The sequence below is a fragment of the Rana temporaria genome, chromosome 3 (assembly GCF_905171775.1).
Source record: "Rana temporaria chromosome 3, aRanTem1.1, whole genome shotgun sequence".
Lineage (NCBI taxonomy): Eukaryota > Metazoa > Chordata > Amphibia > Anura > Ranidae > Rana > Rana temporaria.
The window spans coordinates 7,322,850-7,349,533 of record NC_053491.1 but is presented as its reverse complement, the minus strand read 5'-3'; the positions used below and the strand labels follow the sequence as shown (position 1 = coordinate 7,349,533).

Below are 26,684 nucleotides of genomic sequence, written 5' to 3'. Positions count from 1 at the left end.
TCACATAGTTTCCAAACAAACATTCTTTGTATATACACAAGTTCACCGTCACATAAAACAAATAGTAATGTGATTGAAACTCGCAACAAACAGGAAAATATTTCCCCAAGTCTCTCCGCTGCTTCCTTTCTCCATCCTGTTCACGTCCCCCGTCCCCCCCCCGTGTTGTGTGGAATGGAAGCGGTCAGACTGGGATAATGCCTGCTTTATATCTTTTTTTTGGGAGGGGTCGACCGATATCCTTTTTTCATGGCCGATAGCGATTTTTTTTTTCGGCTGCCTTTAAAGCGGGGGTTCACCCTATAAACCCAAAAAAAAAAAAAAAAAAAATGTTTTGTTCTACCATAAAATCAGGCATTGTAGCGCGAGCTACAGTATGCCTGTCCCGATTTTTTTTCCCCCGTACTCACCGTGTACTCGTACATCGAAGATACCGACTCCCCTCGGTGAATGGGCGTGCCTATGGAGGCGGAGGATGATTGATGGCCGGCACCTGGCGTGTCACGCTTCTCCGGAAATAGCCGAAATAGGCTTGGCTCTTCACGGCGCCTGCGCATAGCCTGTGCGCAGGCGCCGTGAAGAGCCGAGACCTACTCCGGCTGTCTTCGGGGAGAGTGACGTGCCAGGGCCCAGCCGTCAATCATCCTCCCTCTCCATAGGCACGCCCATTCACCGCGGGAGCCGAAATCTATAATGTACGATTATAAGTTGAGTCCGGGGTTAAAAAAATCGGGACAGGCATACTGTAGCTCGCGCTACAATGCCTGTCTCGATGGTAAAATCATGTGAGTGAGGGTGAACCACCGCTTTAACCACTTTACCACCGGGCCTATTTTGGCACTTCTCTCCTTCATGTACAAATCAAAATTTTTTTTGCTAGAAAATTAATCAGAACCCCCAAACATTATATATTTTTTGTTTTTAGCAGACACCCTAGGGAATAAAATGGCGGTCATTGCAACTGTTTTTCTCGCACGGTATTTGCACAATAATTTTTCAAACGCCTTTTTTTGGGAAAAAAAATGGTTTCATGAATTAAAAAATAACAAAACAGTAAAGTTAGCCCAATTTTTTTGTACAATGTGAAAGATGAAGTTACGCCGAGTAAATAGATACCTAACATGTCACGCTTTAAAATTGCGCACACTCATGGAATGGCGACAAACTTCGGTACTTAAAAATCTCCATAGGCGACGCTTTAACATTTTTTACAGGTTACTATTTTCGAGTTACAGAGAAGGTCTAGTGCGAGAATTGTTGCACACGCTCTAACGCACGCGATGATACCTCACATGTTTGAACGGTGTTTACATATGTGGGCGGGACTTGCATGCATGTTCGCTTCTGTGCGCGAGATAACGGGGACAGGGGCGTTTTGAAAAAAAATAAATGTTTAATTTTACCTAATTTTTTGTATTTTTACACTTTTTCATTTTTGATAATTTTTATTCCTATTACAAGGAATGTAAACATCCCTTGTAATAGGAATCACTGTGACAGGTCCTCTTTATGGAGAGAGGCGGGGTCAATAAAACCTCACATCTCTCCTCCAGGCTTACAAGCATGCAATCGGTGAAAAAAAAAAATCACAGATCACGCGCCGACAGCCGCGATTGCGGCTTTGTTTACTACCGGGTACGGGCGTGACGTCATAACGTCGCTCCCGGGCCTTCAATAGTCATAATGATGACTGGTGACCATCTGGTCACCAGTCATCTCTATGCTTTCCAGCAGCGCAGGCCGATACGCTCTCTGGGCCCCCGATGGCACGGGAGAGCCCGGAGAAGCACCGGATGGAGACAGGAGGGGGGGGGGGGGGGGAGACGGACGTCCCCTCCCGCTGCCTATAAGAACGATCAAGCGGCGGAACCACCGCTTTGATCGTTCTTATCGTGCGCAGAATCGGTGGCTGAAGACGGCGATATCTGAATGATGCCTCTAGCTGCCGCCATCTTTCAGATATCACCGCACAAAGTCCCAGGGACGTCCTCGGTCGTCAAGAGGTTAAAGTGAAATTCCACCCAAAAATGGAACTTCTGTTCTAAGTATTGGTGACCCCCTGACAGAACGCATTTGGCATGTCGGTTTGCCTGTGTGTGCACGTGTGTGGGGGGGCAGGTACCCAGTTTTGACAGGCACCCAGCTACCACTTCCTCCCCTGGCGCCGTCCGGACTGAAGTTCACCTCTCCCCCCCTGTAATCTTCTGGGACACGTCCCAGAAACTTGCCCGGCCATTCACAACGTGCAGCGTGGCTCACGCCACAGCTGGGGCGCCCCACAGTTACAATGCCGGCGCCGTGGAGAGGAGCGAGGGTTCGTTCGCCCGCATCGCTGTACCGTGGGACAGGTGAGTGTCTGATTATTAAAAGCTGTGGTTTGAATGGGTGGAACTCTGTGCCGCCACCGTTATCATTTACAGGACCGGCCACGGAAAAGATGGATATCTCGCTTGTGGCAGCAGCTGCTGATGTTACCGAGATATTTATCTTCAAAGTGATGACGTGTATGTACAGTGAGCCGGTCCTTAAAGTGGAGTTCCACTCAGGAAAAAAAACATTTGCCAAAAAATCATAAAAAAAATTGAAAAAAAAAAATGTGAAAAATAATAATAATTTATACTCACCCAAAATACCTGTTGCTATGCGGAAGTCCGTAATCTGCCTCTTCCGTAGCCACGGTCCTTCTTCCTCCTCATCTTCTCCTAGTGAATGGAGCGCGCTGCTTTCTGGGAACTGTGTGTGTTGTCAGGGAGCAGCCGCCCATTCACAAGTCGGCGCGAGACTCGCGCATGCGCAGTAGGAAATGGGCAGTGAAGCCGTAAGGCTTCACTGCCTGCTTCCCCTAGTGTAAATGGCGGCGCGGGACCTGCATCGATCGTGGGATCGGCATCGGGGGGGGATCATCAGCACGGGGCAAGTAGGGCAGGTAAGTGTCCTTATTAAAAGTCAGCAGCTACACTGTTAGTAGCTGCTGACTTTAAAAAAAAAAAATTGCGGGTGGAATCCCGCTTTAAGTGTAGTTCCACCCAAAAATGGAACTTCCGCTTTTTGGAATCCCCCCCCCCTCTGGTGTCACATTTAACACCTTTCAGGGGGGAGGGGGAGAGCGGATACCTGTCTAAGCCAAGTATTTGCTCCCACTTCTGGGCATACATAGCCGCAGTATCCACGGATATCTACGCCTCCTCCGTCCCCACAACTGTCTTCTCGGAGACACACAGGTCCCAGAAGACAGCAGGGATGCGCAGTAGGGAAAACCAGGCTGTAAAGATCGGCTTCGTGTGCCGACATCGCGAGCGCCCTGGACAGGTAAGTGTCCCGATTTTAAAAGTCAGCAGCTGCAGTATTTGTAGCTGCTAACTTTAAAAAAAATAAATAAATGTTGGCGGACCTCCGCTCGCTTTAAGGCCGATATTCTGTAGATTTCACCTTTCTATCCTCAGGCTTCATGTAGACGGGACATTCGTACAATCTCTCCTCAACCACTGAACTTCACAGATAGTAACTGACGTTTACAACATCTGTTTTGCCGCGTTTAGCGGCGCTTTGCTGTGTCTGCGGTTTTTTTTTCTTTTTAAAATAGCCAAAAATTAAAAACACCTGAAAACGAAACACCGATAAACACCACTTACAGATGGCACTGATGAGCACTCATAGGTGGCACCGATGGGCACCACTGCTAGATGGCACTGATGAGCACTCATAGGTGGCACCGTTGGGCACCACTGATGAGCACTCATAGGTGGCACCACTGATAGATGGCACTGATGAGCACTCATAGGTGGAACCGATGGACACCACTGCTAGATGGCACTGATGAGCACTCATAGGTGGTACCGATGAGCACCACTGATGAGCACTCATAGGTGGCACCACTGATAGATGGCACTGATGAGCACTCATAGGTGGAACCGATGGGCACCACTGCTAGATGGCACCGATGAGCACCACTGCTAGATGGCACAGATGAGCACCGCTGCTAGATGGCACTGATGAGCACTTATAGGTGGCACCGATGGGCACCACTGCTAGATGGCACCGATGAGCACCGCTGCTAGATGGCACTGATGAGCACTTATAGGTGGCACCGATGGGCACCACTGCTAGATGGCACTGATGAGCACTCATAGGTGGTACCGATGGGCACCACTGCTAGATGGCACCGATGAGCACCACTGCTAGATGGCACTGATGAGCACTCATAGGTGGTACCGATGGGCACCACTGCTAGATGGCACCGATGGGCACCACTGCTAGATGGCACCGATGGGCACCACTGATGAGCACTCATAGGTGGTACCGATGGGCACCACTTATAGATGGCACTGATGAGCACTCATAGGTGGAACCGATGGGGGCACTGATGAGCACTCATAGGTGGCACCGATGGGCACCACTGCTAGATGGCACCGATGAGCACCACTGCTAGATGGCACTGATGAGCACTCATAGGTGGTACCGATGGGCACCACTGCTAGATGGCACCGATGGGCACCACTGCTAGATGGCACCGATGGGCACCACTGATGAGCACTCATAGGTGGTACCGATGGGCACCACTTATAGATGGCACTGATGAGCACTCATAGGTGGAACCGATGGGGGCACTGATGAGCACTCATAGGTGGCACCGATGGGCACCACTGCTAGATGGCACCGATGAGCACCACTGCTAGATGGCACTGATGAGCACTCATAGGTGGCACCGATGGGCACCACTGCTAGATGGCACCGATGAGCACCACTGCTAGATGGCACCGATGGGCACCACTGCTAGATGGCACTGATGAGCACTCATAGGTGGCACCGATGGGCACCACTGCTAGATGGCACTGATGAGCACTCATAGGTGGCACCGATGGGCACCACTGCTAGATGGCACTGATGAGCACTCATAGGTGGTACCGATGGGCACCACTGCTAGATGGCACCGATGAGCACTCATAGGTGGTACCGATGGGCACCACTGCTAGATGGCACCGATGAGCACTCATAGGTGGTACCGATGGGCACCACTGATGAGCACTCATAGGTGGCACCAATGGGCACCACTGCTAGATGGCACCGAAGGGCACCACTGATGAGCACTCATAGATGGCACCACTGATAGATGGCACTGATGAGGACTCATAGGTGGTACTGATGGGCACAGATTGGTATTTCTAATGGGCACTGATTGGAATTCTTGGTGGTCTCTAGTGGGCACCCTTGATGGGTCTGCACTGATAATTAATGCGCAGATTATCAGCACATCCCCTCTCTCTCCTCCCACTCCTGTGAGGAAAGCAGCCAATTGGCTCTCTTCTACTTGCGCCTTGTCAGGCCCCGCATAGAGGGAAAGCCGATAAACGGCACTTCCTGGTTATATGTGATTGGACACAGCTCATCACATGGTAAAGAGCCTCCACCATAGGCTCTTTATTGTAACCGGCGACGCGGCGTGTCAGAGCGACCCATCGCACGACCGATCGCTGCACCAGCCACTCACCCTGCTGGACTTCATATGACGCCCAATCAGGATAAAAACACCCACTTCCCGGCCGCCGTCATTCTGCTACATGGCGGGCGAGAAGCGGATAATCACTGTAGTTTTCCCCCATTCCGCGGGCGGACGCAATTGTAAAGCGCGACACGTTAGGTATCTACTCGCTCGGTGTGACATCTTTTATATTCTAAAAAAAAAAGTGAGGTAAATATTGGTTTGTTTCTTTTTTAATTCATTCATCGGCGGTAAAACCAGCGAGGCTTTACCGTCGCTTTAGAGGCGCTTTTCCACGTCGAAACGAAGTGTCAGAATTGGCGCGGGTGCGAAGTGGTGGCCCCCGAAGCCCCGCAATATTTATTACAAGCGCAGGGGGCGGGGATAAGAGGCGAGAATTGCTGCAAATAAAGTATTAAAAAAAAAAAAACTTTATAAGAGGGGGGGGGGGGGGCACAAGATGCTATTTAGGGTTCAGGTCTCTATAGGTGGGGGAGGGGGATGCAGCCCCTCCAATGATAGGTAAAGCTTCACAAATAAAAACACTACAAGCTGACACCAGAGGCTTCTCACACAGGCCTGGACTGTATACAGAGAGGCCCCAGTGCTGGGGGAGGGGAACACACAGGTCCGTACATACAGATATTGAGGGGGGGAGGGGTGATAGTCACCTTCTGTCCTGTCCCCGGTACTCCTCCGCTCACATCCCCTCCGCCGTCACCTCACACAGATTCCGCGCCCAATCTAGTGACATCATCACAGCGCGTCACGTACTGGCAACGCCCCCTGGCAACGCGACGCGGATACCGCGCCTAGCAATTACGTCACCGGCGGGTTCGGTGTAATTAGCTGTTTAGAGCCACGTGACCGTCAGCACCGTCCTTGCCCCTCCCTCTTAACCAGCCATGCCCCGCCCCTTCACATACTACTAACTCGTTTTCCTCGCCAATTCCTTTCTGCCATCGCCATATTTCTTTCCATTTACCACTACTCCTTATCCTTACCACTCCTCCCTGTTCATCCCACTTCTCCCCGCCCTTACCTGTCCTCCCTGCCCTTACCTATCCTCCTTGCCCTTACTTCTCCCCACTCCTCCCTGTCCTTACCTCTCTTTCCTGTCCTTACCTGTCCTCCCTGTCCTTACCTCTCCTCCCTGTTCTTCCCACTTTTCCCTGTCCTTACCTCTCTTTCCTGTCCTTACCTCTCCTCCCTGTTCTTCCCACTTTTCCCTGCCCTTACCTCTCCTCATTGTCCTTCCCTCTCCTACCTGCCCTTACCTCTCCTCCCTGTCCTTCCCACTTCTTCCTGTTCTTCCCCCTCCTCCCTGCCCCTACCTCTCCTCCCTGCCCTTCCCACTCCTCCCCGCCCTTCCCTCTCCTCCCTGTTCTTCCCACTTTTCCTGCCCTTACCTCTTCTCCCTGTCCTTACCACTTCTCCCTGTCCTTACCTCTCCTCCCTGTTCTTCCCACTTTTCCCTGTCCTTCCCTCTCCCACCTGCCCTTACCTCTCCTCCTGTCCTTCCCACTTCTTCCTGTCCTTCCCCCTCCTCCCTGCCCCTACCTCTACTCCTTGCCCTTCCCACTTCTCCCTGTCCTTACCTCTCCTCCCCACCCTTCCCTGTCCTTACCTCTCCTCCCCGCCCTTACCTCTCCTCCCTACCCTTACTTCTTCCCTCCTACCTGTCCTTACCTCTCCTCCCTGCCCTTACCACTCCTCCCCGCCCTTACCTCTCCTCCCTGTCCTTCCCACTTCTTCCTGTCCTTGCCCTTACCTCTCCTCCCTGCCCTTCTCACTCCTCCCTGTCCTTACCTCTCCTCCCCACCCTACTCTCTCCTCTCTGCCCTTTCCACTCCTCCCTGTCCTTCCCTCTCCTCCCTGTCCTTCCCTCTCCCCCTGCCCTTACCACTTCTCCCTGTCCTTCCCTCTCCTACCTGTCCTTCCCTCTCCTCCCCGCACTTCCCACTCCTCCCCGCACTTCCCACTCCTCCCCGCACTTCCCATTCCTCCCTGCCCTTCCCACTTCTCCCTGTCCCTCCCACTTCTCCCCGTCCTTCCCACTCATCCCTGTCCTTCCCTCTCCAACCTGCCCTTCCCTCTCCTCCCTGCCCTTCCTACTTCTCCATGCACTTACCTCACCTCCCAGTCCTCACCTCTTCTCCCTGCCCTTACCACTCCTCGCTGTCCTTACCTCTCCTCCCTGTCCTTCCCACTTCTCCCTGCCCTTACCCCTCCTTCCTGTCTTTACCTCTCCTCCCCGCACTTCCCACTCTGCTCCGTCCTTACCACTTTTCCCTGTTCTTACCCCCCCCCCCATCCTTCCCTCTCCTGCCTGTCCTTACCTCTCCTCCCTGCCCTTTCCACTTCTCCTTGCCCTTTTCACTTCTCCCTGTCCTTACCTCTCCTCCCTACCCTTACCACTTCTCCCTGCCCTTACCCCTCCTTCCTGTCTTTACCTCTCCTCCCCGCACTTCCCACTCTGCTCCGTCCTTACCACTTTTCCCTGTTCTTACCCCCCCCATCCTTCCCTCTCCTGCCTGTCCTTACCTCTCCTCCCTGCCCTTTCCACTTCTCCTTGCCCTTTTCACTTCTCCCTGTCCTTACCTCTCCTCCCTACCCTTACCACTTCTCCCTGTCCTTCCCTCTCCTCCCCGCCTTTCCCACTCCTCCCTGTCCTTCCCTCTCCAACCTGTCCTTCCCACTTCACCGTGCCCTTACTTGTCCCTGTCCTCATCTCTCCTCCCTGCCCTTCGCACTTCTCCCTGCCCTTCCCTCTCCTCCCTAACCTTTCCACTTCTCCCTGTCCTTACCTCTCCTCCCTGCCCTTACCACTTCTCCCTCTCCTCCCTGTCCTTCCCTCTCCTCCCTGTCCTTCCCACTACTCCCCGCCCTTCCCACTTTTCCCTGTCCCTCCCTGATCCTGTCTATTCTCTGGGTTCACTCAGGATCTGGCCTGGAGATTCACAGGAGAAGTGAAGTGACTGATATTGGACGAAGGTATCCGAGGATATTGTGAGCATAGGACTTAACCCCTTGAGTGACTGCTCCAGTGCTGCAGAACTGGGACTTGTCCTTGCATGGAGTACCAGTGTTGTTGCGTTCCTAGTATGTGCCAAGAGGGGGATTACCCCGGAGAGAGTAGACAGGGCAGAGAGTGTCCTCTGCTTACTCTGGGCACTGAATTTGGAGTATCCCAAAGCCCACCCTTCACCCCAACCAAGTTCAACCAGCATTAAAGCACAAAAAGACATTCCCTGGCTAGTAGGGATGAGCTTCGAGTTCGACTCGAACATTGCCTGTTCGCCGAACAGCGAACAATTTGGGGTGTTCACGGCAAATTCGAAAAGACGTGGAACACCCTGTAAAAGTCTGTGGGAGAAATCTAAAGTGCTAATTTTAAAGGCTAATATGCAAGTTATTGTCCTAAAAAAGTGTTTGGGGACCTCAGTCCTGCCCCAGGGGACATGTATCAATGCAAAAAAAAGTAAAAAAAAAAAGAGGAGTGAATTAGTGAATAGTGCTTAAAGTGAAAAAATAAAAGTTAAATATTTCTTTACATTTCGTACCTAGGGGGGGTGTATAGTATGCCTGTAAAGTAGCGCTTGTTTCCCATGTTTAGAAATGTAATTTCTGAAGGAAAAAAAGTATTTTAAAATCACTCGTGGCTATAATGAATTGTCAGCTCCCGGCAATATAGAGAAAAGGCATTGAGAAACAAAAAAAATTGGGGTCCCCCCAAATTCAATTACCAGGCCCTTTAGGTCTGGTATGGATTTTAAGGGGAACTCCACCCCAAATTTAAAAAATTACGTGGCGTTCCCCCCAAAAATCCACACCAGACCCTTTTTCAAGCACGCAACCTGACAGGCCGCAGGAAAAGAAGGGGGGACGAGAGCGCCCCCCTCCTGAACCGTACCAGGCCACATGCCCTCAACATAGGGAGGATGCTTTGGGGGTCTGTGACCCCTCAAAGCACCATGTCCCCATGTTGATGGGGACAAGAGACTCATCCCCACAACCCTTGCCCAGTGGTTGTGGGGGAATGATGCGGCGGGAGCGAGTGACATCTCTTATGTAGGTGAGGGCGGGGCCACCCGTCACGTGACCCCGTCCCCCTCTGACGCAAGGGAGAGCCCAGGCTTTCCCAGTGATGTGACGGGTGACCCCGCCCCCCCTCTGATGTAACGTAGATCCTGGACCTGGATGAAGAGGAGATCCTCTCATCGCTGGACCCCGGCGGAGAGGAGATCACCCATCGCAGGATACCGACAGCGTTGGAGCGGAGACCGAGAGTGGATTACCACCGCTTGAATCTTTTTTTTATTTTTTTATTTTTAATAAAATACTTTTATTATGGCCGCTCGCTGTATCACGGGAGCGCGCCCGCAATTAGTGACCACCATGCGAGCTCTCGCATGACTGTGGTGACTAATTGCGGGGAGGACCAGAGACAGCCGCCAAGGGACCCCAGAAGAGGAGGATCGGGGCCACTCTGTGCAAAACGAACTGCACAGTGGAGGTAAGTATGACATGTTTGTTATTTAAAAAAAAATAAAAAATCCTTTAGTAACGCTTTAAACCCCTTGAGTGACTGCTCCAGTGTGGCAGAACTGGGACTTGTCCTTGCTTGGAGTACCAGTGTTGTTTGTGTTCCTAGTATCTGCCAAGAGGGGGATTACCCCGGAGAGAGTAGACAGGGCAGAGAGTGTCTGCTTACTCTGTGCACTGAATTTGGAGTATCCCAAAGCCCACCCTGCACCCCAACCAAATTCAACCAACATTAAAGCACAAAAAGACATTCCCTGGCTGGTTATTGAGTTGTGAGACTGTCCAAGTTGTGGTGTGCCTGGCTGCCTGTTCACTCGAATAGGAAGAGAACCTGGGGCAAATCAGTGGGACCCGGCGGGGGGAGAGTCTGCGCTACAAATGTAAACTTTTACTGTAAAATCATTAAAGTTCAACTCATGGCTCTAATTGTTTTGTCTTCTTGGACAGCTCTGGCTGCAGCACTTACCTTTAAATCAGAGCTGTCCCTTGCAGTACCCCTTCTCTGCCACAAGATGTCCTGAGTCTTCTGAGCAGAATAATGGTTAGCTTTACAGTGAAACCTCAGATTGCGAGTAACGCAGTTAACAAGCGTTTCGCAATACGAGCCCCATTTTTTTTCTGTGTTGTCTCGCAAAACGAGCAGGATTCAAGTCACAGTGGTGTGCAGTACCGCGTTTGGCCAGAGGTGGGCGGGGGCGCCAGAGCCGTTCAGGCAAAAACTTGAAAATACTCCGTTCCCGAGCCTTTCGGAGTTCAGTCAAGCTGTCCCCGTGCCTTTCCAAATGTTTCCGGGGCTCTCCGGCGCCCCCCCCCCCCCCCCCTCACCTCTGGCCACATGCCGTATTGCATGCCATAGAAGTCAATGCGGAACAAATTATTTTCGATTCCATTGACTTCTATGTGGAAACTAGCTTTGATATGCGAGTGTTTTGGATTACGAGCATTCTCCTGGAACGGATTATACTCATAATCCAAGGTTCCACTGTATTCAACTCATAAGACTGAGGATATACAGTGAGTGCAGGACGTCATGGACCCACACCCTAGAGGAGCATCACTATGGCACCTTGAACTCTCAGGCCCAGATTCACAGAAAGCAAGGCGCACATTACGCCGCCGTAGAGCAAACACCGTACGCTACGCCAACGCAGCGCAGAGAGGCAAGCATTGCATTCAGCAAGCCAGTGCTCCCAACGCTGCGCCAGCGTGGCGTGGGTTTCAAAGGCGTAAGCCGGCGTAGGTGGAAGTGGGCGTGGCCCCATGCAAATGAGGCGTGACCCCATGCAAATGATGGGCCAAGCGCCAGACAGGTTCGTATCACGAACTGCGCCGTGACGTGGACGCACCCCCCTGTGCCTGCTCATAACCACGCCGGCACAACTGCCTAAGCTACGCCGGATCACTTCGTACGCCGTGAAAATAACATACGCCCAGCCAGACACACGTCCAACGCACAATACGCCGGCTTGTGTTCCCTGGTGCAGACCTGAGCATGTCTGTTGCCGGGTTGCACCTCCTTTATGGGGAATAACTTTACGCCGGACGTACAACTTACGCACATCTCGCATGTTTGGATGGCTAATCAATGGGAGCGGCACCATGCTCCCAGCCTAAATGTGCGCCCACGCTATGCCGGCGGAAGCAAGATACGTCGGCGGGGTGTAGCCTGTTTTTAGGCGCATATTAGTTTGTGGGTCTGGCGCACAGATACGACGGCGCACATTTGCACGTACGCCGGCGTAACGTGTTATACGTCGGCGTAAGTGCTTTGTGAATCTGGACCTCAGTGTACTTATGCAAAGAGCAACGGTGGCATCATCATATCAGCACTGCTGGAAGCATCATGAAAGACCACTCACTGATGGAGAAGACGTAAGAGGAAAGGAGCCCTGCACATCACATGACCAGCCTGAAGACACCTGGAAATGACAAGTATAAAACAAAAGCATAAAATAATTTCGGTGGGCTTCAAAAGGGGCGGAAGCCCAAAGCCCAGAGTTGGGCTAGAGGTTTTAAAAGAGCCTAGATCAGACTATATCAATCTGGATCAATTTCACGTAGAGGTAGAGGACAATTCATTTTAGGCCATTCTGGAGTGTAGTTCCTTCTCAGGTTGCTGCTCTACTTCGTGGTGGTTATGCGATTGTCCATTCAGCGGTATGGAAGTGAAGAGATGAGACAAAGCTGAACCATAGGTTTGTCGGGCTGGGCTCCTATCTCTCCACAGTGACTCACCTGTTGATGATCCTACTCGTCAGTCCTGCCTACTTAAGCCTTCCAGCTCAGTTGATCTCTGCCTTCGCCTTGGTCAACATCACAGAGACTATCTCCTGCGTTCCTGTTGAAGACTTGCTTGGCTGACGTTCCTTCTGCCTCCAGATCCCGCTTGCTGTTCTACTCGTTTATATCTGGCTCTATGACATTTGGCTTGGCTGACTATCCGATCCAGTTCCTGAACCCTGGCTATGTTTTGACTACGCTTATTACTCTGTTTATTTATTTTTTATTATTATTATTAAACAAGTGTGATTTAACTGTACTTCTGTCTCTGTCTGATTCATGGTTTCTGACAAGGTTTTCACCAGCCACTTTAACCACTTCCCGACCACCGCATGTATATGTACGTCCACAGAATGGCACGTACAGGCAAATGGGCGTACATGTACGTCCTTGCCTTTCCGCAGGTCGGGGGTCCGATCGGGACCCCCCCGCTACATGCGGCGGTCGGGTTCCCTCGGGGAGCGATCCGGGACGACGGCGCGGCTATTCGTTTATAGCCGCTCCGACGCGATCGCTCCCCGGAGCTGAAGAACGGGGAGAGCCGTATGTAAACACGGCTTCCCCGTGCTTCACTATGGCGCTGCATCAATCGTGTCATCCCCTTTATAGGGGAGACACAATTGATGACGTCAGTCCTACAGCCACACCCCCTACAGTTGTAAACACACACTAGGTGTACACTAACTCCTACAGCGCCCCCTGTGGTTAACTCCCAAACTGAAACTGTCATTTTCACAATAAACAATGCAATTTAAATGCATGTTTTGCTGTGAAAATGACAATGGTCCCAAAAATGTGTAAAAATTGTCCGAAGTGTCCGCCACAATGTCGCAGTCACGAAAAAAATCGCTGATCGCCGCCATTAGTAGTATAAAATAAAAATTAATAAAAATGCAATAAAAATATCCCCTATTTTGTAAACGCTATAAATTTTGCGCAAACCAATCGATAAACGCTTATTGCGATTTTTTTTACCAAAAATAGGTAGAAGAATACGTATCGGCCTAAACTGAGGAAAAATTTTTTTTTTATATATGTTTTTGGGGGATATTTATTCTAGCAAAAAGTAAAAAATATTGATTTTTTTTCAAAATTGTCGCTCTATTTTTGTTTATAGCGCAAAAAATAAAAAACGCAGATGTGATCAAATACCACCAAAAGAAAGCTCTATTTGTGGGGAAAAAAGGACGCCAATTTTGTTTGGGAGCCACGTCGCACGACCGCGCAATTGTCTGTTAAAGCGACGCAGTGCCGAATCGCAAAACCTGGCCTGGGCATTTAGCTGCCTAAAGGTCCGGGGCTTAAGTGGTTAAAGGCAATATTTCACAGTCTAGAGCAGGGGTCTCCAAACTTGTTAGTATGAGGGCTACATCCTATAATTTACACATATTTGTGGGCCCCCCTTACATCAATGTCCCCCTTTACCACTGTGGGAGCCAAAAGGTGGAGTAGGTCTGGACAGGCAGTTCTCTCCTTCTGTGAATGCTGGGGCAAGCACATCCTTAGATGATAGGACTTCAGTGGTCCCACCATAGAGGGGGGTCATGACAGTGAAGCAGGAGAGAACCTGCGGTGGGGAAAGGGGGTTGGAGCAAAGACCATTGGCAGCCTCTGCTAACCCTTATCCTCAGTCTGTAAACATTGAGGATACACCACTGACCCTAACCACAGGTCATAGTTTGGAGACCCCCGCTCTAGAGTAAATGGTCCCATCTGCCATGTAAATGGCAAACGCTGCTGTAAGGCCGCGTACACACGATCAGTCCATCCGATGAGAATGGTCCGACAGACCGTTTTCATCGGTTCACCGCTGAAGCAGACTGATGGTCTGATGTGCGTACATACCATCGTTTCCAAAACCGATCGGGTCAGAACGCGGTGACGTAAAACACACGACGTGCTGAAAAAACGAAGTTCAATGCTTCCAAGCATGCGTCGACTTGATTCTGAGCATGCGCGGGTTTTGAACCGATGCTTTTGCGTACTAACCATCGGTTTTGACCTATCGGTCAGGCATCCATCGGTCCGATTTTAAAGCAAGTTCTCTGTTTTGGAACCGAAGGACAACAGACCGATGGGGCCTACACATGGTCGGTTTGGACAGATGAAACTGAACTTCAGTCCGTTTTCATCGGTTTGGACCGACCGTGTGTACGAGGCCTTCTGTATTATGTCTGCAGTCTCTGACCATCTTCTGTATCATGTCTGCAGTCTCTAACCTTCTCCTGCAGTATGTCAGAAGGGTCTCTATAGACTCTATAACAGAAGCCCTCTCTAGAGCACTTATTGTTAAGAGATCATAGAAGGATCCCAGGGTAATGAAGACTCCTTAGGGGAGCATCTCGGAGTTGGGTCATTGCCATAGAAACATCTGTAAAAGGGAGAAGATATTAAGATGACCAGGCCCATGTGGGGGCACCAGAAATATTTCTGCACCCAGGCGTCTGTGACCCTAGGATCGGCCCTGGATCTCTGTACATTTTCATGCCAATATCTTCCACGGCCAAAAGCCTGATGAATCCAGGAAGCCACAGCTGCAGCTTTCAGCTCCGTCATGTCCACAGCAGGGAGGGTTGTTTGGTGTGCAGATGTTAAAGCAGATCAGAGCGCCCTGAACGTCAGTCATACGATTCATCAACACAGTATGGACCCAACCAACATCTCTACTACTCCCCAGGCTACAGGACCGACCTATACTTTAAAACAGTAACCTCCTCTCTAGGGGCTCTTATAGACTGAAACCTCAATTCACTTTACATCCACTTTGTCACCTGAAACTTGTATTTTGTACTTTCTCACAATGTTAATAGAGGATAAAAAGTTGTGTACCCAGAATTCATTGTCATGTACTGAATTTAGTTCTGTACTGAAACACGTGTGCAGGATTTCCAACAGGAAAAGTTCCTGTCGGAAATCCTGAGGGGAAAGCCGAGAACCTGCTCGGTAATTTTTCCCCCTACACGCGTGGCCGGTTTTCCCGTCGGAAAAACTCAGATGAGCTTTGGTCGGGAATCCCAGCCGTGTGTATGCTCCATCGCAGTTTTTCCCATAGGAAAACTGCCGGGAACAAGTCTGCCGGTTTTCCCGGCGAAAAAAAAGAGAGCAAGTTCTCTTTTTTTGTCTGGCGTTTTTTTGCAGTTGTCCTGTTGGAAAAACTGCGAGGGAGCATACACACGGCTGGGATTCCCGGCCAAAACTTCTCCTCGCAGTTTTCCCGTTGGGAAAACCGGCCGTGTGTACGAGGCTTGAGGCGTGAAGATTTGTTTTACCCCTTAGGCGTGAAGATTAGTTTTACCCTTAGGCGTGAAGATTAGTTTTACCCTTAGGCGTGAAGATTTGTTTTACCCTTAGGCCCCGTACACACGACCGAACATGTCTGCTGAAACCAGTTTCAGCAGACATGTTCGGTCGTGTGTACGGCCGACCGGACAATTGTCTGGCGGATCGAACAGTTTCCAGCGGACAAATGTTTGTTAGCATGCTAAGAAACATGTCCGCTGGAAGCCTGTCCGTCGGACATGTTCGGTCGTCTGTACAGACTCACCGGACATGTCCGCTCGGCCGAAAGCCCTCGCATGCGTCGAAGTGATTCGACGCATGCGTGGAAGCATTGACCTTCCAGGGTCGCGCATGTCGCCGCGTCATCGTCGCGGCCACGTCACCGCGTATCGTGTCCGCACGGATTTCTGTTTGATGGTGTGTACAACCATCAGACAGAAATCCGGCAGCGGACATGTCCGATGAAAACGGTCCGGCGGACCGTTTTCATTGGACAGTACGTCCGTGTGTACGAGGCCTTAGGCGTGAAGATTTGTTTTACCCTTAGGCTTGAAGATTTGTTTACCCTTAGGCGTGAAGATTAGTTTTACCCTTAGGCTTGAAGATTTGTTTTACCCTTAGGCGTGAAGATGCGTTTTACCCTTAGGCCCCATACACACGGGAGCATTTATCCGCGGATACGGTCCAGCGGACCGTTTCCACGGATAAATCCTCTCAAAGATTTCCGCAGATTTCTATGCAATGGAGTGTACTCACCATCGCATTGAAATCCGCGCGGAAATCCTCTGGCGATGACGTGTCGCGCCGTCGCCGCGATTATGACGCGGCGATGTGCGCGACGCTGTCATATAAGGAATTCCACGCATGCGTTGAATCATTACGACGCGTGCGGGGAATCCCTTTGGACGGATGGATCCGGTGAGTCTGTACAGACCAGCGGATCCATCCGTGGGATCCGATTCCAGCGGATAGATATTCTGTGCATGTCGACAAATATCTATCTGCTGGAATTCCGAAATATCCGCGGAAAAATATCCGCCGGAGTGTACACACCAAAGAATCTATCCGCTGAAACCCATTCGATGGGATTTATCTGCGGATAGATTCTATGGTGTGTATGGGGCCTAAGGCGTGAAGATTAGTTTTACCCTTAGGCTGCATTCACATCTGAGTGTAGTGTTTTGCTGCGTTTTTTACCGCAATTTGCCGTGACAAAACGCAGCGTTTACCGCGATTTGCCGCGACAAAACGCAGGGTTTTTTACCGTGATTTTGTACAAGTCTAGGGTCACCAATGTAAAACGCCCAACGCCCAAATTCGAGCGACAAAAAAGGGTCCAGAACTTGTTTGGGCTTCAGGCGTTTTGTAGTGGAGATGTGAACCATCTCCATAGAGAATAATGTATTTTTTTCCCCTCTAGCATTTTGGGGCGTCGCGCTTCAGGCGACAAAACGCTCAGGTGTGAATGGGCACTTTGGCGTGAAGATTAGTTTTACCCTTGAATGTGAAGATTTGTTTTACCCCTTAGGCTTGAAGATTTGTTTTACCCTTAGATGTGAAGATTTGTTTTACCCCTTAGATGTGAAGATTTGTTTTACCCTTAGTCGTGAAGATTTGTTTTACCCTTATGCCCCGTAAACACATGTGCGGGATTTCCAACAGGAAAAGTTCCTGTCGGAAATCATGAGGGGAAAGCCGAGAACCTGCTCGGTAATTTTTCCCCCTACACGCGGCCGGTTTTCCCGTCGGAAAAACTCAGATGAGCTTTGGTCGGGAATCCCAGCCGTGTGTATGCTCCATCGCAGTTTTTCCCATAGGAAAACTGCCGGCAAGTTCTCTTTTTTTGTCCGGCGTTTTTTTGCAGTTGTCCTGTTGGAAAAACTGCGAGGGAGCATACACACGGCTGGGATTCCCGGCCAAAACTTCTCCTCGTAGTTTTCCTGTTGGGAAAACCGGCCGTGTGTACTAGTCTTGAGGCGTGAAGATTTGTTTTACCCTTAGGCGTGAAGATTTGTTTCACCCTTAGGCGTGAAGATTTGTTTTACCATTAGGCTTGTTTTACCCTTAGGCGTGAAGATGCGTTTTACCCTTAGACGCAAAGATTCGTTTTACCCTTAGGCTTGTTTTACCCTTAGGCGTGAAGATTCGTTTTACACTTAGGCGTGAAGATTCGTTTTACCCTTAGGCGTGAAGATTCGTTTTACCCTTAGGCGTGAAGATTCGTTTTACCCTTAGGCGTGAAGATTCGTTTTACCCTTAGGCCCCGTACACACGACCGAACATGTCTGCTGAAACTTGTCCGCGGACCAGTTTCAGCAGACATGTTCGGTCGTCTGTAGGCCCGAGCGGACAGGATTCCAGCATACATTTGCCCGCCGGGCCTTTTTCCAGCGGGCAAATATTTCTGGACTTGTTTTAAAACAGCCCGCTGAAATCCTGCCCACTCGGACATGTTCGGTCGTCTGTACAGACCTACCGTACATGTCCGAGCGCCCGCCATCCCTCGCATGCGTCGAATGACTTCGACGCATGCGTGGAAGCATTGAACTGGCAGGGCCGCCCACGTCGCCGCGTCATCGTCGCGGCGACGGCGCGGACACGCCCCGCGTATTGTTTACGCGCGGATTTCTGTATGATGGTGAGTACAGCCACCATACAGAAATCCCCGGGCAGACATGTACAAGGCATTAGGCGTGAAGATGCGTTTCACCCTTAGGCGTGAAGATTCGTTTTACCCTTAGGCGTGAAGATTCGTTTTACCCTTAGGCGTGAAGATTCGTTTTACCCTTAGGCGTGAAGATTCGTTTTACCCTTAGGCTTGTTTTACCCTTAGGCGTGAAGATGCGTTTTACCCTTATGCCGCGTACACACCATCACTTTATGTGATGAAAAAAAATGACGTTTTTAAAAACGTCACTTTAATTGACTGTGTGTGGGGGAAAACGTCGTTTTATGTCTTGTAAAAAACGACCAAGAAAAAATTGAAGCATGCTTCAATTTTATGTGTCGTTTTTCAAAAGTGCACTTTTTACTTCACAGAAATTGACCGTGTGTAGCAAAAAACGTCGTTTTCTAAGACATTTTTTCATCCACGCATGCCCAGAAGCTACTTATGAAGCAAGCTTCAATGGTAAAACGTGGTGGAACGTAACCTCACTTTGCTAGAACATTGTGAGAAAACGATGGTGTGTAGGCAACTTCGTCTTTGAAAATTGAAGTTTCAAAAACGTTATTTTGTACTTCACAGAAAGTGTCGTTTTTTTTCATCACATAAAGTGATGGTGTGTACACGGCATTAGGCGTGAAGATTCGTTTTACCCTTAGGCGTGAAGATTCGTTTTACCCTTAGGCTTGTTTTACCCTTAGGCGTGAAGATTCGTTTTACCCTTTGGCGTGAAGATGCGCTTTACCCTTAGGCGTGAAGATTCGTATTACCCTTAGGCGTGAAGATTCGTATTACCCTTAGGCGTGAAGATTCGTTTAACCCTAAGGCCCGGTACACACGAGCAAACATGTACGATGAAAGCGGTCCGTCGGACCGTTTTCACCGTACATGCCTGCCAGAGGGCTTCTGTACGATGGTTGTACTAACCATCGTACAGAAGTCCGCGCGTAAACACTACGCGGGGCGTGTCCATGTCGTCGCCGCGACGATGACGCGGCGATGTGGGCGGGCCTGCCATTTAAAGGCTTCCACGCATGCGTCAAAGTCATTCGACGCATGCGAGGGACGACGGGCGCTCGGACATGTACGGTAGGTCTGTACTGACGACCGTACATGTCCGAGCGGGCAGGATTCCAGCGGACAGTTTTAAAACACGTCCAGGAATATTTGTCTGCTGGGAAAAGGCCCGGCGGGCAAATGTTTGCTGGAATTCGGCCCGCTCGCGCCTACACACGACCGAACATGTATGCCGAAACTGGCCCGCGGACCAGTTTCAGCATAAATGTTTGGTCGTGTGTACGGGGCCTTAGGCGTGAAGATTCGTTTTACCCTTTGGCTTGTTTTACCCTTAGGCGTGAAGATTTGTTTTACCCTTAGGCGTGAAGATTCGTTTTACCCTTAGGCTTGAAGATTAGTTTTACCCTTAGGCGTGAAGATTCGTTTTACCCTTAGGCGTGAAGATTCGTTTTACCCTTAGGCGTGAAGATTCGTTTTACCCTTATGCCCCGTACACATGTGCGGGATTTCCAACAGGAAATGTTCCTGTCGGAAATCCTGAGGGGAAAGCCGAGAACCTGCTCGGTAATTTTTCCCCCTACACGCGGCCGGTTTTCCCGTCGGAAAAACTCAGATGAGCTTTGGTCAGGAATCCCAGCCGTGTGTATGCTCCATCGCAGTTTTTCCCATAGGAAAGCTGCTGGGAAAAAGTCTGACGGTTTTCCCGGCGGAAAAAAAGAGAGTTCTCTTTTTTTGTCCGGCGTTTTTTTTGCAGTAGTCCTGTTGGAAAGCATACACACGGCTGGGATTCCCGGCCAAAACTTCTCCTCGCAGTTTTCCCGTCGGGAAAACCGGCCGTGTGTACGAGGCTTGAGGCGTGAAGATTTGTTTTACCCTTAGGCGTGAAGATTTGTTTTACCCCTTAGGCGTGAAGATTTGTTTTACCCTTAGGCGTGAAGATTTGTTTTACCCTTAGACGTGAAGATTTGTTTTACCCTTATGCCGCGTACAGACGGTCGTTTTTTGTGATGAAAAAAAAAACGACGTTTTAAAAAACGTCATTTAAAATGATCGTGTGTGGGGCAAAACGTTGTTTTATGTCTTCAAAAAAACAACAACAAAAAAATTCGAACATGCTTGAATTTTTTGTGTCGTTTTTCAAAACGTCGTTTTTTGTTTCACAGAAATTGACCGTGTGTAGCAAAAAACGACGTTTAAAACAACGTTTTTAAACCCGCGCATGCCCAGAAGCTAGTTATGAAGCGAGCTTCAATGGAAAACGTAACCTCGCTTTGCTAGAGCATTGTGAAAAAACGATGGTGTGTAGGCAACGTCGTTTTTGAAAATGAAGTTTCAAAAACGTTGTTTTATTTCATGATTTAAAACGTCGTTTTTTTTCATCACAAAAAACGACCGTCTGTACGCGGCATTAGGCATTAAGATTTATTTTACCCTTAGGCTTGTTTTACCCTTAGGCGTGAAGATTCGTTTTACCCTTAGATGTGAAGATTCGTTTTACCCTTAGGCGTGAAGATTTGTTTTACCCGAGAAATAAGAAGATTTGTTTTACCCTTAGGCGTGAAGATTTGTTTTACCCTTGAATGTGAAGATTTGTTCTACCCTCAGGCGTGAAGATTCGTTTTACCCTTAGATCTGAAGATTCGTTTTACTCTTAGATGTGAAGATTAGTTTTACCCTTAGGCCCCGTACACACGATAGAATCTATCCGCAGATAAATCCCAGCAAATGGGTTTCAGCGGATAGATCCTATGGTGTGTACACTCCAGCGGATCTGTTTCCGCGGAGAAATCTCCTCTGGGATGGATTCCAGCAGATCGAATATTTGCTGACATGCACAACAAATCCATCTGCTGGAATCCATTCCAACGGATGGATCCGCTCGTCTGTACAGACTTACCGGATCCATCCGTCCAAAGGGATTCCCCGCACGCGCCGTAATGAATAGACGCATGCGTGGAATTCCTTATATGACAGCGTCGCGCCCGTCGCCGCGTCATAATAGCGGCGACGGCGCGACACGTCATCGCCAGAGGATTTCAGCGCGGATTTCAATGCGATGGTGTGTACACGCCATCGCATAGAAATCTTCTGAAATCCGTCGAGAGGATTTATCCGCGGATACGGTCCGCTGGACCGTATCTGCGGATAAATCCTCTCGTGTGTATGGGGCCTTAGATGTGAAGATTCGTTTTACCCTTAGGCGTGAAGATTCGTTCTACCCTTAGATGTGAAGATTCGTTCTACCCTTAGATGTGAAGATTCGTTTTACCCTTAGATGTATAGATTTGTTTTACCTTTAGGCGTGAAGATTTGTTTTACCCTTAGGCCCCATACACACGATAGAATCCATCCGCTGAAAAATCCCAGCGAATGGGTTTCAGCGGATAGATCCTATGGTGTGTACACTCCAGCGGATCTGTTTCCGCGGATATTTCTCCCTTGGGATGGATTTCCAGCAGATAAATATTTGATGACATGCTAAACAAATCTATCCGCTGGAATCCATTCCAACGGATGGATCCGCTGGTCTGTATAGACTCACCGGATCCATCCGTCCGAAGGGATCCCCCGCATGCGTCGTAATGATTCGACGCATGCGTGGAATTCCTTATATGACAGCGTCGCCGCGTCAAAATCGCAGCGACGGCGCGACACGTCATCGCCAGAGGATTTCGGCGCGGATTTCAATGCGATGGTGTGTACACGCCATCGCATGGAAATCCGCGGAAATCCTCGAGAGGATTTATCCGTGGAAACGGTCCGCTGGACCGTATCCGCGGATAAATCCTCCCGTGTGTATGGGGCCTTAGGCGTGAAGATTCGTTTTACCCTTAGGCGTGAAGATTCGTTTTACCCTTAGATCTGAAGATTCGTTTTACCCTTAGATGTGAAGATTCGTTTTACCCTTAGATCTGAAGATTCGTTTTACTCTTAGATGTGAAGATTAGTTTTACCCTTAGGCCCCGTACACACGATAGAATCTATCCGCAGATAAATCCCAGCAAATGGGTTTCAGCGGATAGATCCTATGGTGTGTACACTCCAGCGGATCTGTTTCCGCGGAGAAATCTCCTCTGGGATGGATTCCAGCAGATCGAATATTTGCTGACATGCACAACAAATCCATCTGCTGGAATCCATTCCAACGGATGGATCCGCTCGTCTGTACAGACTTACCGGATCCATCCGTCCAAAGGGATTCCCCGCACGCGTCGTAATGATTTGACGCATGCGTGGAATTCCTTATATGACAGCGTCGCGCCCGTCGCCGCGTCATAATAGCGGCGACGGCGCGACACGTCATCGCCAGAGGATTTCAGCGCGGATTTCAATGCGATGGTGTGTACACGCCATCGCATAGAAATCTTCTGAAATCCGTCGAGAGGATTTATCCGCGGATACGGTCCGCTGGACCGTATCTGCGGATAAATCCTCTCGTGTGTATGGGGCCTTAGATGTGAAGATTCGTTTTACCCTTAGGCGTGAAGATTCGTTCTACCCTTAGATGTGAAGATTCGTTCTACCCTTAGATGTGAAGATTCGTTTTACCCTTAGATGTATAGATTTGTTTTACCTTTAGGCGTGAAGATTTGTTTTACCCTTAGGCCCCATACACACGATAGAATCCATCCGCTGAAAAATCCCAGCGAATGGGTTTCAGCGGATAGATCCTATGGTGTGTACACTCCAGCGGATCTGTTTCCGCGGATATTTCTCCCTTGGGATGGATTTCCAGCAGATAAATATTTGATGACATGCTAAACAAATCTATCCGCTGGAATCCATTCCAACGGATGGATCCGCTGGTCTGTATAGACTCACCGGATCCATCCGTCCGAAGGGATCCCCCGCATGCGTCGTAATGATTCGACGCATGCGTGGAATTCCTTATATGACAGCGTCGCCGCGTCAAAATCGCAGCGACGGCGCGACACGTCATCGCCAGAGGATTTCGGCGCGGATTTCAATGCGATGGTGTGTACACGCCATCGCATGGAAATCCGCGGAAATCCTCGAGAGGATTTATCCGTGGAAACGGTCCGCTGGACCGTATCCGCGGATAAATCCTCCCGTGTGTATGGGGCCTTAGGCGTGAAGATTCGTTTTACCCTTAGGCGTGAAGATTCGTTTTACCCTTAGATCTGAAGATTCGTTTTACCCTTAGATGTGAAGATTCATTTTACCCTTAGGCGTGAAGATTCATTTTACCCCTTAGGCGTGAAGCTTCGTTTTACCCCTTAGGCGTGAAGATTAGTTTTACCCCTTAGATGTGAAGATTCGTTTTACCCCTTAGGCGTGAAGATTCGTTTTACCCTTAGATGTGAAGATTTGCTTTACCCTTAGATGTGAAGATTCGTTTTACCCCTTAGGCGTGAAGATTTGCTTTACCCTTAGGCGTGAAGATTCGTTTTACCCCTTAGGTGTGAAGATTCGTTTTACCCTTAGGCGTGAAGATTCGTTTTACCCCTTTGGCATGAAGATTCGTTTTACCCTTAGGCGTGAAGATTAGTTTTACCCTTAGATGTGAAGATTTGTTTTACCCTTAGGCGTGAAGATTCGTTTTACCCTTAGGCGTGAAGATTTGTTCTACCCTTTGGCTTGTTTTACCCTTAGGCGTGAAGATTTGTTTTACCCTTAGGCGTGAAGATTTGTTTTACCCTTAGGCGTGAAGATTTGTTTTACCCTTAGGCGTGAAGATTTGTTTTACCCTTAGGCGTGAAGATTCGTTTTACCCCTTAGGCGTGAAGATTCGTTTTACCCCTTAGATGTGAAGATTTGTTTTACCCTTAGGCGTGAAGATTTGTTTTACCCTTATGCCCCGTAAACACATGTGCGGGATTTCCAACAGGAAAAGTTCCTGTCGGAAATCCTGAGGGGAAAGCCGAGAACCTGCTCGGTAATTTTTCCCCCTACACGCGGCCGGTTTTCCCGTCGGAAAAACTCAGATGAGCTTTGGTCGGGAATCCCAGCCGTGTGTATGCTCCATCGCAGTTTTTCCCATAGGAAAACTGCCGGGAAAAAGTCTGCCGGTTTTCCCGGCGGAAAAAAAGAGAGCAAGTTCTCTTTTTTTGTCCGGCGTTTTTTTGCAGTTGTCCTGTTGGAAAAACTGCGAGGGAGCATACACACGGCTGGGATTCCCGGCCAAAAATTCTCCTCGCAGTTTTCCCGTTGGGAAAACCGGCCGTATGTACGAGTCTTGAGGCGTGAAGATTAGTTTTACCCTTAGGCGTGAAGATTCGATTCACCCTTAGGCGTGAAGATTTGTTTTACCCTTAGGCGTGAAGATTTGTTTTACCCTTAGGCGTGAAGATTCGTTTTACCCCTTAGGCATGAAGATTCGTTTTACCCTTAGATGTGAAGATTCGTTTTACCCTAATGCCGCATACACACCATCACTTTATGTGATAAAAAAAAACGTTTTTAAAAACGTCACTTTAAATGACCGTGTGTGGGGGAAAACGTCGTTTTATGTCTTCTGAAAAAAATTGAAGCATGCTTCAATTTTATGTGTCGTTTTTCAAAACGTCGTTTTTTACTTGTGTAGCAAAAAACGTTGTTTAAAACAACGTTTTTACACCCGCGCATGCCCAGAAGCTAGTTATGAAGCGAGCTTCAATGGAAAAACGTGGTGAACGTAACCTCGCTTTGCTAGAGCACTGTGAAAAAACGATGGTGTGTAGGAAACATCGTTTTTGAAAATTGAAGTTTCAAAAACGTTGTTTTTTACTTCACAGAAAACATAGTTTCCTGGCCAGTCCTCCCGTCAGCACATCATGGGTTAATCCCCTCCTCCGGTCCACCAGTACCACCTTCTTTTAGCTAATAAGTAGGGGGCCCCTCCTCCCAGTCCTTGTTCCTTTTTTTTGGTCGGACGATCAGACCACCTAAGACTCTTCCAGACAATCAAGCTACGAATGAAGAGGAAGAAAGAAAACCCCCCTGCCGAACCATCCCCACCCAGGTTCAGCCTCTCCTCGGGTTGGAAGGTCCAGAAGTAATAAAGGTATGCCCCTTTATGACACTGGACGCTCAGGTGCATGAGCTGCGGGCGTTTTTAGCTTATAGGAAGCTTACTGTGATCATAGAGGCTGTGGTGTGTCTCCTGTCCTTTGCTAGGACATGCTGGCTCCTTCTCCTTACTCAGATCTGAGCTCCGTAGGAGCGCGCCGCCTAGGGTGACCACGTGTCCCGGATTGCCCGGGACTGTCCCTTAATTAATACTTGTGTCCCGTGTCCCGGACACCCTCATTACGGGACAATACAGAGTCCCGGAATTGGCCTGGGCCGATCTAATGCCCCCTAAAATAGCCTTTGCATACATCCTCTCTGTCTCAGCCTGTGGTGGACCCCTAGCTGACAGAGAGTGAGACCCCTTTTTACTTTATTTCCACCGCTGGCTCAGTGCCCAAACTGGTTGCTACCTCCTGCCTCCCGCTTGGCGTGTAGCAACCAGTGACGTCAGAGCAGGAGAGAGGGAGAGACCTATAGCAGCAGATGAGAGTTTAACTTCCTCCTCCGCGCCTTCTGTTCAGCTCCACCCACCTCCTCGTGTATGCTCTGGAGTCCAGCCAGGCAGCCAGAAGAAACATCAGACTCTGAGACAGACTGCAGTGTACAGATGAGAGATGGTACAAACTAAGGCAAGTAAAATTACAAAGCACTGACCAGCATTGAAGATCCATCGGTGTTATAATCCTGTCGGCTCTCCCTCAGCAGTCAGAGTTCAGTAAGACACTGGAGTGTGTGTCTGCACTCTGCACAGTACACTCAGAGGCTTGCTCCAGATAAGGGTCGGCAGGAGAGACACTGACACATGACACCCTGGATGGAAGGAGGAAACTTCCTTAGATATCAGGGCAGGGTTCATGCTGGGACTTGTAATCCTTCACTTTTGGGGATGTGACTCCCCCCCCCCCCCCAAAAGTGAAGAACTACAGGTCCCAGCATGAACTCCTCAGAGCTGAAGATGTTTCCTGCATCCCTGAACACATGATAACTCCTCACACCCAGTCCTGTCCGGCTGCTCCCTGTCTCTTCTCTCCCACTACTTGTTTGCCTCTCCCTGCAGCAGCCCCCCCCCTCCTCCTTCACCCTCAGCCTTTCATGTTCTGCCACCTTTTCACCTTCTAGTCTTGTTACCCCCTCTGTATACCAAGCAATCCTCTCAGGAGTGGCTCATCAGCGACTATCACAACCTCAGAGTCCTGCCAGCATTCCATTCATTGCTCCTTCAAACTGCCAGAAATGTTTTAGTTACTCCACTGCAGCGGTGTAACTACAGGGGGCGCCATTGCAACCCAGCCTCATACTCCAGGATGGTCCATGCAGCTTCCCTCTAAACCTGGATAGGAGGGGTGGCATATAGAGGAACTGATGCCCTCCATGTTCTTCTTGCAGCCACTGAATGCCTGCAGGAGG

At 49.5% G+C, this 26,684-nt stretch overlaps 1 protein-coding gene across 1 annotated transcript in view; it reads right to left on the bottom strand.

The window, feature by feature from the left end:
• Positions 1-6,258, bottom strand: part of BLM (BLM RecQ like helicase) — a 67,754-nt gene extending 61,496 nt beyond the window's left edge. The window contains exon 1 of the mRNA XM_040342194.1: positions 6,151-6,258. The gene's annotated coding sequence lies outside the window, so the exon portion shown is untranslated. The remainder of the gene's footprint in view (positions 1-6,150) is intronic.
• Between the last annotated feature and the right edge of the window lie 20,426 nt (positions 6,259-26,684).